This window comes from Ammospiza caudacuta, chromosome 7 (assembly GCF_027887145.1).
Source record: "Ammospiza caudacuta isolate bAmmCau1 chromosome 7, bAmmCau1.pri, whole genome shotgun sequence".
Classification (NCBI taxonomy): Eukaryota; Metazoa; Chordata; class Aves; order Passeriformes; family Passerellidae; genus Ammospiza; species Ammospiza caudacuta.
The window spans coordinates 13,380,093-13,398,414 of record NC_080599.1 but is presented as its reverse complement, the minus strand read 5'-3'; positions in this window follow the sequence as shown (position 1 = coordinate 13,398,414).

The window sequence follows — 18,322 nt, the reverse complement described above, 5'->3', positions numbered from 1 at the left end:
GTGATTGGAAAAGTCAGGAAAGTGGTAATGTACTGTTTTCTATCAGTTGGCAAGCTGCGCACACAATCCCAGTGTTGTACGGCTTCCTTCTTCACCTTTCCGATGCTGCCGCTCTCTCCGGCTCCCGGAGCCGAAGAAGCGGCTTCTTCGCGCAAAGACGATTGTACCGCTCACAGTGCTCTCTTAGCGCGGCTTCTGCCGAAAGAAGCCCGGGAGCGGCGCTTAGCTCCGGAGAGCATCGTACCTTCGTCTTTAGCGTCTTTTGTGGTCTACATCCTAGCAGAAAGCTTTTCCACGCTGTCTGGCAAGGAAAACCTGCGGGAGCACAGAAAACATCTCCCATCGTGTTCTGGAAGTTGCACGGAGGTCTGCCAAGTGTTTGCCATAAAGAAAAGGAAAGCTGTCCAAAACAGCTTCCAATCGAATATTCATGTGATTGGAAAAGTCAGGAATGTGGTAATGTACTGTTTTCTATCAGTTGGCAAGCTGCGCACACAATCCCAGTGTTGTACAGCTTCCTTCTTCACCTTTCCGATGCTGCCGCTCTCTCCGGCTCCCGGAGGCGAAGAAGCGGCTTCTTTGCGCAAAGACGATTGTACCGCTCACAGTGCTCTCTTAGCGCGGCTTCTGCCGAAAGAAGCCCGGGAGCGGCGCTTAGCTCCGGGGAGCATCGTACCTTCGCCTTTAGCGTCTTTTGTGGTCTACATCCTAGCAGAAAGCTTTTCCACTCTGTCTGGCAAGGAAAACCTGCGGGAGCACAGAAAACATCTCCCATCGTGTTCTGGACGTTGCACGGAGATCTGCCAAGTGTTTGCCATAAAGAAAAGAAAATCTGTCCAAAACAGCTTCTTATCGAATATTCATGTGATTGGAAAAGTCAGGAAAGTGGTACTGTACTGTTTTCTATCAGTTGGCAAGCTGCGCACACAATCCCAGTGTTGTACAGCTTCCTTCTTCACCTTTCCGATGCTGCCGCTCTCTCCGGCTCCCGGAGCCGAAGAAGCGGCTTCTTCGCGCAAAGACGATTGTACCGCTCACAGTGCTTTCTTAGCGCGGCTTCTGCCGAAAGAAGCCCGGGAGCGGCGCTTAGCTCCGGAGAGCATCGTACCTTCGCCTTTAGCGTCTTTTGTGGTCTACATGCTAGCAGAAAGCTTTTCCACTCTGTCTGGCAAGGAAAACCTGCGCGAGCACAGAAAACATCTCCCATCGTGTTCTGGACGTTGCACGGAGGTCGGCCAAGTGTTTGCCATAAAGAAAAGAAAATCTGTCCAAAACAGCTTCTTATCGAATATTCATGTGATTGGAAAAGTCAGGAAAGTGGTACTGTACTGTTTTCTATCAGTTGGCAAGCTGCGCACACAATCCCAGTGTTGTACGGCTTCCTTCTTCACCTTTCCGATGCTGCCGCTCTCTCCGGCTCCCGGAGCCGAAGAAGCGGCTTCTTCGCGCAAAGACGATTGTACCGCTCACAGTGCTCTCTTAGCGCGGCTTCTGCCGAAAGAAGCCCGGGAGCGGCGCTTAGCTCCGGGGAGCATCGTACCTTCGCCTTTAGCGTCTTTTGTGGTCTACATCCTAGCAGAAAGCTTTTCCACTCTGTCTGGCAAGGAAAACCTGCGCGAGCACAGAAAACATCTCCCATCGTGTTCTGGACGTTGCACGGAGATCTGCCAAGTGTTTGCCATAAAGAAAAGAAAATCTGTCCAAAACAGCTTCTTATCGAATATTCATGTGATTGGAAAAGTCAGGAAAGTGGTACTGTACTGTTTTCTATCAGTTGGCAAGCTGCGCACACAATCCCAGTGTTGTACAGCTTCCTTCTTCACCTTTCCGATGCTGCCGCTCTCTCCGGCTCCCGGAGCCGAAGAAGCGGCTTCTTCGCGCAAAGACGATTGTACCGCTCACAGTGCTCTCTTAGCGCGGCTTCTGCCGAAAGAAGCCCGGGAGCGGCGCTTAGCTCCGGGGAGCATCGTACCTTCGCCTTTAGCGTCTTTTGTGGTCTACATCCTAGCAGAAAGCTTTTCCACTCTGTCTGGCAAGGAAAACCTGCGCGAGCACAGAAAACATCTCCCATCATGTTCTGGACGTTGCACGGAGATCTGCCAAGTGTTTGCCATAAAGAAAAGAAAATCTGTCCAAAACAGCTTCTTATCGAATATTCATGTGATTGGAAAAGTCAGGAAAGTGGTACTGTACTGTTTTCTATCAGTTGGCAAGCTGCGCACACAATCCCAGTGTTGTACAGCTTCCTTCTTCACCTTTCCGATGCTGCCGCTCTCTCCGGCTCCCGGAGCCGAAGAAGCGGCTTCTTCGCGCAAAGACGATTGTACCGCTCACAGTGCTCTCTTAGCGCGGCTTCTGCCGAAAGAAGCCCGGGAGCGGCGCTTAGCTCCGGAGAGCATCGTGCCTTCGCCTTTAGCGTCTTTTGTGGTCTACATCCTAGCAGAAAGCTTTTCCACTCTGTCTGGCAAGGAAAACCTGCGCGAGCACAGAAAACATCTCCCATCGTGTTCTGCACGTTGCACGGAGGTCGGCCAAGTGTTTGCCATAAAGAAAAGAAAATCTGTCCAAAACAGCTTCTTATCGAATATTCATGTGATTGGAAAAGTCAGGAATGTGGTAATGTACTGTTTTCTATCAGTTGGCAAGCTGCGCACACAATCCCAGTGTTGTACAGCTTCCTTCTTCACCTTTCCGATGCTGCCGCTCTCTCCGGCTCCCGGAGCCGAAGAAGCGGCTTCTTCGCGCAAAGACGATTGTACCGCTCACAGTGCTCTCTTAGCGCGGCTTCTGCCGAAAGAAGCCCGGGAGCGGCGCTTAGCTCCGGAGAGCATCGTACCTTCGCCTTTAGCGTCTTTTGTGGTCTACATCCTAGCAGAAAGCTTTTCCACTCTGTCTGGCAAGGAAAACCTGCGCGAGCACAGAAAACATCTCCCATCGTGTTCTGGACGTTGCACGGAGATCTGCCAAGTGTTTGCCATAAAGAAAAGAAAATCTGTCCAAAACAGCTTCTTATCGAATATTCATGTGATTGGAAAAGTCAGGAAAGTGGTACTGTACTGTTTTCTATCAGTTGGCAAGCTGCGCACACAATCCCAGTGTTGTACAGCTTCCTTCTTCACCTTTCCGATGCTGCCGCTCTCTCCGGCTCCCGGAGCCGAAGAAGCGGCTTCTTCGCGCAAAGACGATTGTACCGCTCACAGTGCTTTCTTAGCGCGGCTTCTGCCGAAAGAAGCCCGGGAGCGGCGCTTAGCTCCGGAGAGCATCGTACGTGCATCTTTAGCGTCTTTTGTGGTCTACATCCTAGCAGAAGGCTTTTCCACTCTGTCTGGCAAGGAAAACCTGCGCGAGCACAGAAAACATCTCCCATCGTGTTCTGGACGTTGCACAGAGGTCGGCCAAGTGTTTGGCATAAAGAAAAGAAAATCTGTCCAAAACAGCTTCTTATCAAATATTCATGTGATTGGAAAAGTCAGGAAAGTGGTACTGTACTGTTTTCTATCAGTTGGCAAGCTGCGCACACAATCCCAGTGTTGTACAGCTTCCTTCTTCACCTTTCCGATGCTGCCGCTCTCTCCGGCTCCCGGAGCCGAAGAAGCGGCTTCTTCGCGCAAAGACGATTGTACCGCTCACAGTGCTCTCTTAGCGCGGCTTCTGCCGAAAGAAGCCCGGGAGCGGCGCTTAGCTCCGGGGAGCATCGTACCTTCGCCTTTAGCGTCTTTTGTGGTCTACATCCTAGCAGAAAGCTTTTCCACTCTGTCTGGCAAGGAAAACCTGCGCGAGCACAGAAAACATCTCCCATCGTGTTCTGGACGTTGCACGGAGATCCGCCAAGTGTTTGCCATAAAGAAAAGAAAATCTGTCCAAAACAGCTTCTTATCGAATATTCATGTGATTGGAAAAGTCAGGAAAGTGGTACTGTACTGTTTTCTATCAGTTGGCAAGCTGCGCACACAATCCCAGTGTTGTACAGCTTCCTTCTTCACCTTTCCGATGCTGCCGCTCTCTCCGGCTCCCGGAGCCGAAGAAGCGGCTTCTTCGCGCAAAGACGATTGTACCGCTCACAGTGCTCTCTTAGCGCAGCTTCTGCCGAAAGAAGCCCGGGAGCGGCGCTTAGCTCCGGAGAGCATCGTACCTTCGTCTTTAGCGTCTTTTGTGGTCTACATCCTAGCAGAAAGCTTTTCCACGCTGTCTGGCAAGGAAAACCTGCGGGAGCACAGAAAACATCTCCCATCGTGTTCTGGAAGTTGCACGGAGGTCTGCCAAGTGTTTGACAAGAAGAAAAGGAAAGCTGTCCAAAACAGCTTCCAATCGAATATTCATGTGATTGGAAAAGTCAGGAATGTGGTAATGTACTGTTTTCTATCAGTTGGCAAGCTGCGCACACAATCCCAGTGTTGTACAGCTTCCTTCTTCACCTTTCCGATGCTGCCGCTCTCGCCGGCTCCCGTAGCCGAAGAAGCGGCTTCTTCGCGCAAAGACGATTGTACCGCTCACAGTGCTCTCTTAGCGCCGCTTCTGCCGAAAGAAGCCCGGGAGCGGCGCTTAGCTCTGGAGAGCATCGTAACTGCGTCTTTAGCGTCTTTTGTGGTCTACATCCTAGCAGAAGGCTTTTCCACTCTGTCTGGCAAGGAAAACCTGCGCGAGCACAGAAAACATCTCCCATCGTGTTCTGGACGTTGCACGGAGATCTGCCAAGTGTTTGCCATAAAGAAAAGAAAATCTGTCCAAAAAAGCTTCTTATCAAATATTCATGTGATTGGAAAAGTCAGGAAAGTGGTACTGTACTGTTTTCTATCAGTTGGCAAGCTGCGCACACAATCCCAGTGTTGTACAGCTTCCTTCTTCACCTTTCCGATGCTGCCGCTCTCTCCGGCTCCCGGAGCCGAAGAAGCGGCTTCTTCGCGCAAAGACGATTGTACCGCTCACAGTGCTCTCTTAGCGCGGCTTCTGCCGAAAGAAGCCCGGGAGCGGCGCTTAGCTCCGGGGAGCATCGTACCTTCGCCTTTAGCGTCTTTTGTGGTCTACATCCTAGCAGAAAGCTTTTCCACTCTGTCTGGCAAGGAAAACCTGCGCGAGCACAGAAAACATCTCCCATCGTGTTCTGGACGTTGCACGGAGATCTGCCAAGTGTTTGCCATAAAGAAAAGAAAATCTGTCCAAAACAGCTTCTTATCGAATATTCATGTGATTGGAAAAGTCAGGAAAGTGGTACTGTACTGTTTTCTATCAGTTGGCAAGCTGCGCACACAATCCCAGTGTTGTACAGCTTCCTTCTTCACCTTTCCGATGCTGCCGCTCTCTCCGGCTCCCGGAGCCGAAGAAGCGGCTTCTTCGCGCAAAGACGATTGTACCGCTCACAGTGCTCTCTTAGCGCGGCTTCTGCCGAAAGAAGCCCGGGAGCGGCACTTAGCTCCGGAGAGCATCGTACCTTCGTCTTTAGCGTCTTTTGTGGTCTACATCCTAGCAGAAAGCTTTTCCACTCTGTCTGGCAAGGAAAACCTGCGCGAGCACAGAAAATATCTCCCATCGTGTTCTGCACGTTGCAGGGAGGTCTGCCAAGTGTTTGCCATAAAGAAAAGAAAATCTGTCCAAAACAGCTTCTTATCGAATATTCATGTGATTGGAAAAGTCAGGAAAGTGGTACTGTACTGTTTTCTATCAGTTGGCAAGCTGCGCACACAATCCCAGTGTTGTACGGCTTCCTTCTTCACCTTTCCGATGCTGCCGCTCTCTCCGGCTCCCGGAGCCGAAGAAGCGGCTTCCTCGCGCAAAGACGATTGTACCGCTCACAGTGCTCTCTTAGCGCCGCATCTGCCGAAAGAAGCCCGGGAGCGGCGCTTAGCTCCGGAGAGCATCGTACCTTCAGTCTTTAGCGTCTTTTGTGGTCTACATCCTAGCAGAAGGCTTTTCCACTCTGTCTGGCAAGGAAAACCTGCGCGACCACAGAAAACATCTCCCATCGTGTTCTGCACGTTGCACGGAGGTCTGCCAAGTGTTTGCCATAAAGAAAAGAAAATCTGTCCAAAACAGCTTCTTATCGAATATTCATGTGATTGGAAAAGTCAGGAAAGTGGTAAGGTACTGTTTTCTATCAGTTGGCAAGCTGCGCACACAATCCCAGTGTTGTACGGCTTCCTTCTTCACCTTTCCGATGCTGCCGCTCTCTCCGGCTCCCGGAGCCGAAGAAGCGGCTTCTTCGCGCAAAGACGATTCTACCGCTCACAGTGCTCTCTTAGCGCGGCTTCTGCCGAAAGAAGCCCGGGAGCGGCGCTTAGCTCCCGAGAGCATCGTACCTTCGCCTTTAGCGTCTTTTGTGGTCTACATGCTAGCAGAAAGCTTTTCCACTCTGTCTGGCAAGGAAAACCTGCGCGAGCACAGAAAACATCTCCCATCGTGTTCTGCACGTTGCACGGAGGTCTGCCAAGTGTTTGCCATAAAGAAAAGAAAATCTGTCCAAAACAGCTTCTTATCGAATATTCATGTGATTGGAAAAGTCAGGAATGTGGTAATGTACTGTTTTCTATCAGTTGGCAAGCTGCGCACACAATCCCAGTGTTGTACAGCTTCCTTCTTCACCTTTCCGATGCTGCCGCTCTCTCCGGCTCCCGGAGCCGAAGAAGCGGCTTCTTCGCGCAAAGACGATTGTACCGCTCACAGTGCTCTCTTAGCGCGGCTTCTGCCGAAAGAAGCCCGGGAGCGGCGCTTAGCTCCCGAGAGCATCGTACGTGCGTCTTTAGTGTCTTTTGTGGTCTACATCCTAGCAGAAAGCTTTCCCACTCTGTCTGGCAAGGAAAACCTGCGCGAGCACAGAAAACATCTCCCATCGTGTTCTGCACGTTGCACGGAGGTCTGCCAAGTGTTTGCCATAAAGAAAAGAAAATCTGTCCAAAACAGCTTCTTATCGAATATTCATGTGATTGGAAAAGTCAGGAAAGTGGTAATGTACTGTTTTCTATCAGTTGGCAAGCTGCGCACACAATCCCAGTGTTGTACAGCTTCCTTCTTCACCTTTCCGATGCTGCCGCTCTCTCCGGCTCCCGGAGCCGAAGAAGCGGCTTCTTCGCGCAAAGACGATTGTACCGCTCACAGTGCTCTCTTAGCGCGGCTTCTGCCGAAAGTAGCCCGGGAGCGGCGCTTAGCTCCGGGGAGCATCGTACCTTCGCCTTTAGCGTCTTTTGTGGTCTACATCCTAGCAGAAGGCTTTTCCACTCTGTCTGGCAAGGAAAACCTGCGCGAGCACAGAAAACATCTCCCATCGTGTTCTGGACGTTGCACGGAGATCTGCCAAGTGTTTGGCATAAAGAAAAGAAAAGCTGTCCAAAACAGCTTCTTATCGAATATTCATGTGATTGGAAAAGTCAGGAATGTGGTACTGTACTGTTTTCTATCAGTTGGCAAGCTGCGCACACAATCCCAGTGTTGTACAGCTTCCTTCTTCACCTTTCCGATGCTGCCGCTCTCTCCGGCTCCCGGAGCCGAAGAAGCGGCTTCTTCGCGCAAAGACGATTGTACCGCTCACAGTGCTCTCTTAGCGCGGCTTCTGCCGAAAGAAGCCCGGGAGCGGCGCTTAGCTCCGGAGAGCATCGTACCTTCGCCTTTAGCGTCTTTTGTGGTCTACATCCTAGCAGAAAGCTTTTCCACTCTGTCTGGCAAGGAAAACCTGCGCGAGCACAGAAAACATCTCCCATCGTGTTCTGGACGTTGCACGGAGGTCGGCCAAGTGTTTGGCATAAAGAAAAGAAAATCTGTCCAAAACAGCTTCTTATCGAATATTCATGTGATTGGAAAAGTCAGGAAAGTGGTAATGTACTGTTTTCTATCAGTTGGCAAGCTGCGCACACAATCCCAGTGTTGTACAGCTTCCTTCTTCACCTTTCCGATGCTGCCGCTCTCTCCGGCTCCCGGAGCCGAAGAAGCGGCTTCTTCGCGCAAAGACGATTGTACCGCTCACAGTGCTCTCTTAGCGCGGCTTCTGCCGAAAGAAGCCCGGGAGCGGCGCTTAGCTCCGGGGAGAATCGTACCTTCGTCTTTAGCGTCTTTTGTGGTCTACATCCTAGCAGAAAGCTTTTCCACTCTGTCTGGCAAGGAAAACCTGCGCGACCACAGAAAACATCTCCCATCGTGTTCTGGACGTTGCACGGAGATCTGCCAAGTGTTTGCCATAAGGAAAAGAAAAGGTGTCCAAAACAGCTTCTTATCGAATATTCATGTGATTGGAAAAGTCAGGAAAGTGGTACTGTACTGTTTTCTATCAGTTGGCAAGCTGCGCACACAATCCCAGTGTTGTACAGCTTCCTTCTTCACCTTTCCGATGCTGCCGCTCTCTCCGGCTCCCGGAGCCGAAGAAGCGGCTTCTTCGCGCAAAGACGATTGTACCGCTCACAGTGCTCTCTTAGCGCGGCTTCTGCCGAAAGAAGCCCGGGAGCGGCGCTTAGCTCCGGAGAGCATCGTACGTGCGTCTTTAGCGTCTTTTGTGGTCTACATCCTAGCAGAAGGCTTTTCCACTCTGTCTGGTAAGGAAAACCTGCGCGACCACAGAAAACATCTCCCATCGTGTTCTGCACGTTGCACGGAGGTCTGCCAAGTGTTTGCCATAAAGAAAAGAAAATCTGTCCAAAACAGCTTCTTATCGAATATTCATGTGATTGGAAAAGTCAGGAAAGTGGTAATGTACTGTTTTCTATCAGTTGGCAAGCTGCGCACACAATCCCAGTGTTGTACGGCTTCCTTCTTCACCTTTCCGATGCTGCCGCTCTCTCCGGCTCCCGGAGCCGAAGAAGCGGCTTCTTCGCGCAAAGACGATTGTACCGCTCACAGTGCTCTCTTAGCGCCGCTTCTGCCGAAAGAAGCCCGGGAGCGGCGCTTAGCTCCGGAGAGCATCGTACCTTCAGTCTTTAGCGTCTTTTGTGGTCTACATCCTAGCAGAAGGCTTTTCCACTCTGTCTGGCAAGGAAAACCTGCGCGAGCACAGAAAACATCTCCCATCGTGTTCTGCACGTTGCACGGAGGTCTGCCAAGTGTTTGGCATAAAGAAAAGAAAAGTGGTCCAAAACAGCTTCTTATCGAATATTCATGTGATTAGAAAAGTCAGGAAAGTGGTAATGTACTGTTTTCTATCAGTTGGCAAGCTGCGCACACAATCCCAGTGTTGTACAGCTTCCTTCTTCACCTTTCCGATGCTGCCGCTCTCTCCGGCTCCCGGAGCCGAAGAAGCGGCTTCTTCGCGCAAAGACGATTGTACCGCTCACAGTGCTCTCTTAGCGCCGCTTCTGCCGAAAGAAGCCCGGGAGCGGCGCTTAGCTCCGGAGAGCATCGTACCTTCGCCTTTAGCGTCTTTTGTGGTCTACATGCTAGCAGAAAGCTTTTCCACTCTGTCTGGCAAGGAAAACCTGCGCGAGCACAGAAAACATCTCCCATCGTGTTCTGCACGTTGCACGGAGATCTGCCAAGTGTTTGGTATAAAGAAAAGAAAATCTGTCCAAAACAGCTTCTTATCGAATATTCATGTGATTGGAAAAGTCAGGAAAGTGGTAATGTACTGTTTTCTATCAGTTGGCAAGCTGCGCACACAATCCCAGTGTTGTACAGCTTCCTTCTTCACCTTTCCGATGCTGCCGCTCTCTCCGGCTCCCGGAGCCGAAGAAGCGGCTTCTTCGCGCAAAGACGATTGTACCGCTCACAGTGCTCTCTTAGCGCGGCTTCTGCCGAAAGAAGCCCGGGAGCGGCGCTTAGCTCCGGAGAGCATCGTACCTTCGCCTTTAGCGTCTTTTGTGGTCTACATCCTAGCAGAAGGCTTTTCCACTCTGTCTGGCAAGGAAAACCTGCGCGAGCACAGAAAACATCTCCCATCGTGTTCTGGACGTTGCACGGAGGTCGGCCAAGTGTTTGGCATAAAGAAAAGAAAATCTGTCCAAAACAGCTTCTTATCGAATATTCATGTGATTGGAAAAGTCAGGAAAGTGGTAATGTACTGTTTTCTATCAGTTGGCAAGCTGCGCACACAATCCCAGTGTTGTACAGCTTCCTTCTTCACCTTTCCGATGCTGCCGCTCTCTCCGGCTCCCGGAGCCGAAGAAGCGGCTTCTTCGCGCAAAGACGATTGTACCGCTCACAGTGCTCTCTTAGCGCGGCTTCTGCCGAAAGAAGCCCGGGAGCGGCGCTTAGCTCCGGGGAGCATCGTACCTTCGCCTTTAGCGTCTTTTGTGGTCTACATCCTAGCAGAAAGCTTTTCCACGCTGTCTGGCAAGGAAAACCTGCGCGAGCACAGAAAACATCTCCCATCGTGTTCTGGACGTTGCACGGAGATCCGCCAAGTGTTTGCCATAAAGAAAAGAAAATCTGTCCAAAAGAGCTTCTTATCGAATATTCATGTGATTGGAAAAGTCAGGAAAGTGGTAAGGTACTGTATTCTATCAGTTGGCAAGCTGCGCACACAATCGCAGTGTTGTACGGCTTCCTTCTTCACCTTTCCGATGCTGCCGCTCTCTCCGGCTCCCGGAGCCGAAGAAGCGGCTTCTTCGCGCAAAGACGATTGTACCGCTCACAGTGCTCTCTTAGCGCGGCTTCTGCCGAAAGAAGCCCGGGAGCGGCGCTTAGCTCCGGAGAGCATCGTACCTTCGTCTTTAGCGTCTTTTGTGGTCTACATCCTAGCAGAAAGCTTTTCCACGCTGTCTGGCAAGGAAAACCTGCGGGAGCACAGAAAACATCTCCCATCGTGTTCTGGAAGTTGCACGGAGGTCTGCCAAGTGTTTGACAAGAAGAAAAGAAAAGCTGTCCAAAACAGCTTCCAATCGAATATTCATGTGATTGGAAAAGTCAGGAATGTGGTAATGTACTGTTTTCTATCAGTTGGCAAGCTGCGCACACAATCCCAGTGTTGTACAGCTTCCTTCTTCACCTTTCCGATGCTGCCGCTCTCTCCGGCTCCCGGAGCCGAAGAAGCGGCTTCTTCGCGCAAAGACGATTGTACCGCTCACAGTGCTCTCTTAGCGCCGCTTCTGCCGAAAGAATCCCGGGAGCGGCGCTTAGCTCTGGAGAGCATCGTAACTGCGTCTTTAGCGTCTTTTGTGGTCTACATCCTAGCAGAAGGCTTTTCCACTCTGTCTGGCAAGGAAAACCTGCGCGAGCACAGAAAACATCTCCCATCGTGTTCTGGACGTTGCACGGAGATCTGCCAAGTGTTTGCCATAAAGAAAAGAAAATCTGTCCAAAACAGCTTCTTATCGAATATTCATGTGATTGGAAAAGTCAGGAAAGTGGTACTGTACTGTTTTCTATCAGTTGGCAAGCTGCGCACACAATCCCAGTGTTGTACAGCTTCCTTCTTCACCTTTCCGATGCTGCCGCTCTCTCCGGCTCCCGGAGCCGAAGAAGCGACTTCTTCGCGCAAAGACCATTGTACCGCTCACAGTGCTCTCTTAGCGCGGCTTCTGCCGAAAGAAGCCCGGGAGCGGCGCTTAGCTCCGGGGAGCATCGTACCTTCGCCTTTAGCGTCTTTTGTGGTCTACATCCTAGCAGAAAGCTTTTCCACTCTGTCTGGCAAGGAAAACCTGCGCGAGCACAGAAAACATCTCCCATCGTGTTCTGGACGTTGCACGGAGATCTGCCAAGTGTTTGCCATAAAGAAAAGAAAATCTGTCCAAAACAGCTTCTTATCGAATATTCATGTGATTGGAAAAGTCAGGAAAGTGGTACTGTACTGTTTTCTATCAGTTGGCAAGCTGCGCACACAATCCCAGTGTTGTACAGCTTCCTTCTTCACCTTTCCGATGCTGCCGCTCTCTCCGGCTCCCGGAGCCGAAGAAGCGGCTTCTTCGCGCAAAGACGATTGTACCGCTCACAGTGCTCTCTTAGCGCGGCTTCTGCCGAAAGAAGCCCGGGAGCGGCGCTTAGCTCCGGAGAGCATCGTACCTTCGCCTTTAGCGTCTTTTGTGGTCTACATCCTAGCAGAAGGCTTTTCCACTCTGTCTGGCAAGGAAAACCTGCGCGAGCACAGAAAACATCTCCCATCGTGTTCTGGACGTTGCACGGAGGTCGGCCAAGTGTTTGGCATAAAGAAAAGAAAATCTGTCCAAAACAGCTTCTTATCGAATATTCATGTGATTGGAAAAGTCAGGAAAGTGGTAATGTACTGTTTTCTATCAGTTGGCAAGCTGCGCACACAATCCCAGTGTTGTACAGCTTCCTTCTTCACCTTTCCGATGCTGCCGCTCTCTCCGGCTCCCGGAGCCGAAGAAGCGGCTTCTTCGCGCAAAGACGATTGTACCGCTCACAGTGCTCTCTTAGCGCGGCTTCTGCCGAAAGAAGCCCGGGAGCGGCGCTTAGCTCCGGGGAGCATCGTACCTTCGCCTTTAGCGTCTTTTGTGGTCTACATCCTAGCAGAAAGCTTTTCCACGCTGTCTGGCAAGGAAAACCTGCGCGAGCACAGAAAACATCTCCCATCGTGTTCTGGACGTTGCACGGAGATCCGCCAAGTGTTTGCCATAAAGAAAAGAAAATCTGTCCAAAAGAGCTTCTTATCGAATATTCATGTGATTGGAAAAGTCAGGAAAGTGGTAAGGTACTGTTTTCTATCAGTTGGCAAGCTGCGCACACAATCGCAGTGTTGTACGGCTTCCTTCTTCACCTTTCCGATGCTGCCGCTCTCTCCGGCTCCCGGAGCCGAAGAAGCGGCTTCTTCGCGCAAAGACGATTGTACCGCTCACAGTGCTCTCTTAGCGCGGCTTCTGCCGAAAGAAGCCCGGGAGCGGCGCTTAGCTCCGGAGAGCATCGTACCTTCGTATTTAGCGTCTTTTGTGGTCTACATCCTAGCAGAAAGCTTTTCCACGCTGTCTGGCAAGGAAAACCTGCGGGAGCACAGAAAACATCTCCCATCGTGTTCTGGAAGTTGCACGGAGGTCTGCCAAGTGTTTGACAAGAAGAAAAGAAAAGCTGTCCAAAACAGCTTCCAATCGAATATTCATGTGATTGGAAAAGTCAGGAATGTGGTAATGTACTGTTTTCTATCAGTTGGCAAGCTGCGCACACAATCCCAGTGTTGTACAGCTTCCTTCTTCACCTTTCCGATGCTGCCGCTCTCTCCGGCTCCCGGAGCCGAAGAAGCGGCTTCTTCGCGCAAAGACGATTGTACCGCTCACAGTGCTCTCTTAGCGCCGCTTCTGCCGAAAGAATCCCGGGAGCGGCGCTTAGCTCTGGAGAGCATCGTAACTGCGTCTTTAGCGTCTTTTGTGGTCTACATCCTAGCAGAAGGCTTTTCCACTCTGTCTGGCAAGGAAAACCTGCGCGAGCACAGAAAACATCTCCCATCGTGTTCTGGACGTTGCACGGAGATCTGCCAAGTGTTTGCCATAAAGAAAAGAAAATCTGTCCAAAACAGCTTCTTATCGAATATTCATGTGATTGGAAAAGTCAGGAAAGTGGTACTGTACTGTTTTCTATCAGTTGGCAAGCTGCGCACACAATCCCAGTGTTGTACAGCTTCCTTCTTCACCTTTCCGATGCTGCCGCTCTCTCCGGCTCCCGGAGCCGAAGAAGCGACTTCTTCGCGCAAAGACCATTGTACCGCTCACAGTGCTCTCTTAGCGCGGCTTCTGCCGAAAGAAGCCCGGGAGCGGCGCTTAGCTCCGGGGAGCATCGTACCTTCGCCTTTAGCGTCTTTTGTGGTCTACATCCTAGCAGAAAGCTTTTCCACTCTGTCTGGCAAGGAAAACCTGCGCGAGCACAGAAAACATCTCCCATCGTGTTCTGGACGTTGCACGGAGATCTGCCAAGTGTTTGCCATAAAGAAAAGAAAATCTGTCCAAAACAGCTTCTTATCGAATATTCATGTGATTGGAAAAGTCAGGAAAGTGGTAATGTACTGTTTTCTATCAGTTGGCAAGCTGCGCACACAATCCCAGTGTTGTACAGCTTCCTTCTTCACCTTTCCGATGCTGCCGCTCTCTCCGGCTCCCGGAGCCGAAGAAGCGGCTTCTTCGCGCAAAGACGATTGTACCGCTCACAGTGCTCTCTTAGCGCGGCTTCTGCCGAAAGAAGCCCGGGAGCGGCGCTTAGCTCCGGAGAGCATCGTACGTGCTGCTTTAGCGTCTTTTGTGGTCTACATCCTAGCAGAAAGCTTTTCCACTCTGTCTGGCAAGGAAAACCTGCGCGACCACAGAAAACATCTCCCATCGTGTTCTGCACGTTGCACGGAGGTCTGCCAAGTGTTTGCCATAAAGAAAAGAAAATCTGTCCAAAACAGCTTCTTATCGAATATTCATGTGATTGGAAAAGTCAGGAATGTGGTAATGTACTGTTTTCTATCAGTTGGCAAGCTGCGCACACAATCCCAGTGTTGTACAGCTTCCTTCTTCACCTTTCCGATGCTGCCGCTCTCTCCGGCTCCCGGAGCCGAAGAAGCGGCTTCTTCGCGCAAAGACGATTGTACCGCTCACAGTGCTCTCTTAGCGCGGCTTCTGCCGAAAGAAGCCCGGGAGCGGCGCTTAGCTCCGGAGAGCATCGTAACTGCGTCTTTAGCGTCTTTTGTGGTCTACATCCTAGCAGAAGGCTTTTCCACTCTGTCTGGCAAGGAAAACCTGCGCGAGCACTGAAAACATCTCCCATCGTGTTCTGGACGTTGCACGGAGGTCTGCCAAGTGTTCGACAAGAAGAAAAGACAAGTGGTCCAAAAGAGCTTCTTATCGAATATTCATGTGATTAGAAAAGTCAGGAAAGTGGTAATGTACTGTTTTCTATCAGTTGGCAAGCTGCGCACACAATCCCAGTGTTGTACAGCTTCCTTCTTCACCTTTCCGATGCTGCCGCTCTCTCCGGCTCCCGGAGGCGAAGAAGCGGCTTCTTCGCGCAAAGACGATTGTACCGCTCACAGTGCTCTCTTAGCGCAGCTTCTGCCGAAAGAAGCCCGGGAGCGGCGCTTAGCTCCGGAGAGCATCGTACCTTCAGTCTTTAGCGTCTTTTGTGGTCTACATCCTAGCAGAAGGCTTTTCCACTCTGTCTGGTAAGGAAAACCTGCGGGAGCACAGAAAGCATCTCCCATCGTGTTCTGCACGTTGCACGGAGGTCTGCCAAGTGTTTGCCATAAAGAAAAGAAAATCTGTCCAAAACAGCTTCTTATCGAATATTCATGTGATTGGAAACGTCAGGAATGTGGTAAGGTACTGTTTTCTATCAGTTGGCAAGCTGCGCACACAATCCCAGTGTTGTACGGCTTCCTTCTTCACCTTTCCGATGCTGCCGCTCTCTCCGGCTCCCGGAGCCGAAGAAGCGGCTTCTTCGCGCAAAGACGATTGTACCGCTCACAGTGCTCTCTTAGCGCGGCTTCTGCCGAAAGAAGCCCGGGAGCGGCACTTAGCTCCGGAGAGCATCGTACCTTCGTCTTTAGCGTCTTGTGTGGTCTACATCCTAGCAGAAAGCTTTTCCACTCTGTCTGGCAAGGAAAACCTGCGCGAGCACAGAAAACACCTCCCATCGTGTTCTGCACGTTGCAGGGAGGTCTGCCAAGTGTTTGCCATAAAGAAAAGAAAATCTGTCCAAAACAGCTTCTTATCGAATATTCATGTGATTGGAAAAGTCAGGAATGTGGTAATGTACTGTTTTCTATCAGTTGGCAAGCTGCGCACACAATCCCAGTGTTGTACAGCTTCCTTCTTCACCTTTCCGATGCTGCCGCTCTCTCCGGCTCCCGGAGCCGAAGAAGCGGCTTCTTCGCGCAAAGACGATTGTACCGCTCACAGTGCTCTCTTAGCGCGGCTTCTGCCGAAAGAAGCCCGGGAGCGGCGCTTAGCTCCGGAGAGCATCGTACCTTCGTCTTTAGCGTCTTTTGTGGTCTACATCCTAGCAGAAAGCTTTCCCACTCTGTCTGGCAAGGAAAACCTGCGCGAGCACAGAAAACATCTCCCATCGTGTTCTGGACGTTGCACGGAGGTCGGCCAAGTGTTTGGCATAAAGAAAAGAAAATCTGTCCAAAACAGCTTCTTATCGAATATTCATGTGATTGGAAAAGTCAGGAAAGTGGTAATGTACTGTTTTCTATCAGTTGGCAAGCTGCGCACACAATCCCAGTGTTGTACGGCTTCCTTCTTCACCTTTCCGATGCTGCCGCTCTCTCCGGCTCCCGGAGCCGAAGAAGCGGCTTCTTCGCGCAAAGACGATTGTACCGCTCACAGTGCTCTCTTAGCGCGGCTTCTGCCGAAAGAAGCCCGGGAGCGGCGCTTAGCTCCGGAGAGCATCGTACCTTCGTCTTTAGCGTCTTTTGTGGTCTACATCCTAGCAGAAAGCTTTTCCACGCTGTCTGGCAAGGAAAACCTGCGGGAGCACAGAAAACATCTCCCATCGTGTTCTGGAAGTTGCACGGAGGTCTGCCAAGTGTTTGCCATAAAGAAAAGGAAAGCTGTCCAAAACAGCTTCCAATCGAATATTCATGTGATTGGAAAAGTCAGGAATGTGGTAATGTACTGTTTTCTATCAGTTGGCAAGCTGCGCACACAATCCCAGTGTTGTACAGCTTCCTTCTTCACCTTTCCGATGCTGCCGCTCTCTCCGGCTCCCGGAGGCGAAGAAGCGGCTTCTTTGCGCAAAGACGATTGTACCGCTCACAGTGCTCTCTTAGCGCGGCTTCTGCCGAAAGAAGCCCGGGAGCGGCGCTTAGCTCCGGGGAGCATCGTACCTTCGCCTTTAGCGTCTTTTGTGGTCTACATCCTAGCAGAAAGCTTTTCCACTCTGTCTGGCAAGGAAAACCTGCGCGAGCACAGAAAACATCTCCCATCGTGTTCTGGACGTTGCACGGAGATCTGCCAAGTGTTTGCCATAAAGAAAAGAAAATCTGTCCAAAACAGCTTCTTATCGAATATTCATGTGATTGGAAAAGTCAGGAAAGTGGTACTGTACTGTTTTCTATCAGTTGGCAAGCTGCGCACACAATCCCAGTGTTGTACAGCTTCCTTCTTCACCTTTCCGATGCTGCCGCTCTCTCCGGCTCCCGGAGCCGAAGAAGCGGCTTCTTCGCGCAAAGACGATTGTACCGCTCACAGTGCTTTCTTAGCGCGGCTTCTGCCGAAAGAAGCCCGGGAGCGGCGCTTAGCTCCGGAGAGCATCGTACCTTCGCCTTTAGCGTCTTTTGTGGTCTACATCCTAGCAGAAGGCTTTTCCACTCTGTCTGGCAAGGAAAACCTGCGCGACCACAGAAAACATCTCCCATCGTGTTCTGGACGTTGCACGGAGGTCGGCCAAGTGTTTGGCATAAAGAAAAGAAAATCTGTCCAAAACAGCTTCTTATCGAATATTCATGTGATTGGAAAAGTCAGGAAAGTGGTAATGTACTGTTTTCTATCAGTTGGCAAGCTGCGCACACAATCCCAGTGTTGTACGGCTTCCTTCTTCACCTTTCCGATGCTGCCGCTCTCTCCGGCTCCCGGAGCCGAAGAAGCGGCTTCTTCGCGCAAAGACGATTGTACCGCTCACAGTGCTCTCTTAGCGCGGCTTCTGCCGAAAGAAGCCCGGGAGCGGCGCTTAGCTCCGGGGAGCATCGTACCTTCGCCTTTAGCGTCTTTTGTGGTCTACATCCTAGCAGAAAGCTTTTCCACTCTGTCTGGCAAGGAAAACCTGCGCGAGCACAGAAAACATCTCCCATCGTGTTCTGGACGTTGCACGGAGATCCGCCAAGTGTTTGCCATAAAGAAAAGAAAATCTGTCCAAAACAGCTTCTTATCGAATATTCATGTGATTGGAAAAGTCAGGAAAGTGGTACTGTACTGTTTTCTATCAGTTGGCAAGCTGCGCACACAATCCCAGTGTTGTACGGCTTCCTTCTTCACCTTTCCGATGCTGCCGCTCTCTCCGGCTCCCGGAGCCGAAGAAGCGGCTTCTTCGCGCAAAGACGATTGTACCGCTCACAGTGCTCTCTTAGCGCGGCTTCTGCCGAAAGAAGCCCGGGAGCGGCGCTTAGCTCCGGAGAGCATCGTACCTTCGTCTTTAGCGTCTTTTGTGGTCTACATCCTAGCAGAAAGCTTTTCCACGCTGTCTGGCAAGGAAAACCTGCGGGAGCACAGAAAACATCTCCCATCGTGTTCTGGAAGTTGCACGGAGGTCTGCCAAGTGTTTGACAAGAAGAAAAGGAAAGCTGTCCAAAACAGCTTCCAATCGAATATTCATGTGATTGGAAAAGTCAGGAATGTGGTAATGTACTGTTTTCTATCAGTTGGCAAGCTGCGCACACAATCCCAGTGTTGTACAGCTTCCTTCTTCACCTTTCCGATGCTGCCGCTCTCGCCGGCTCCCGTAGCCGAAGAAGCGGCTTCTTCGCGCAAAGACGATTGTACCGCTCACA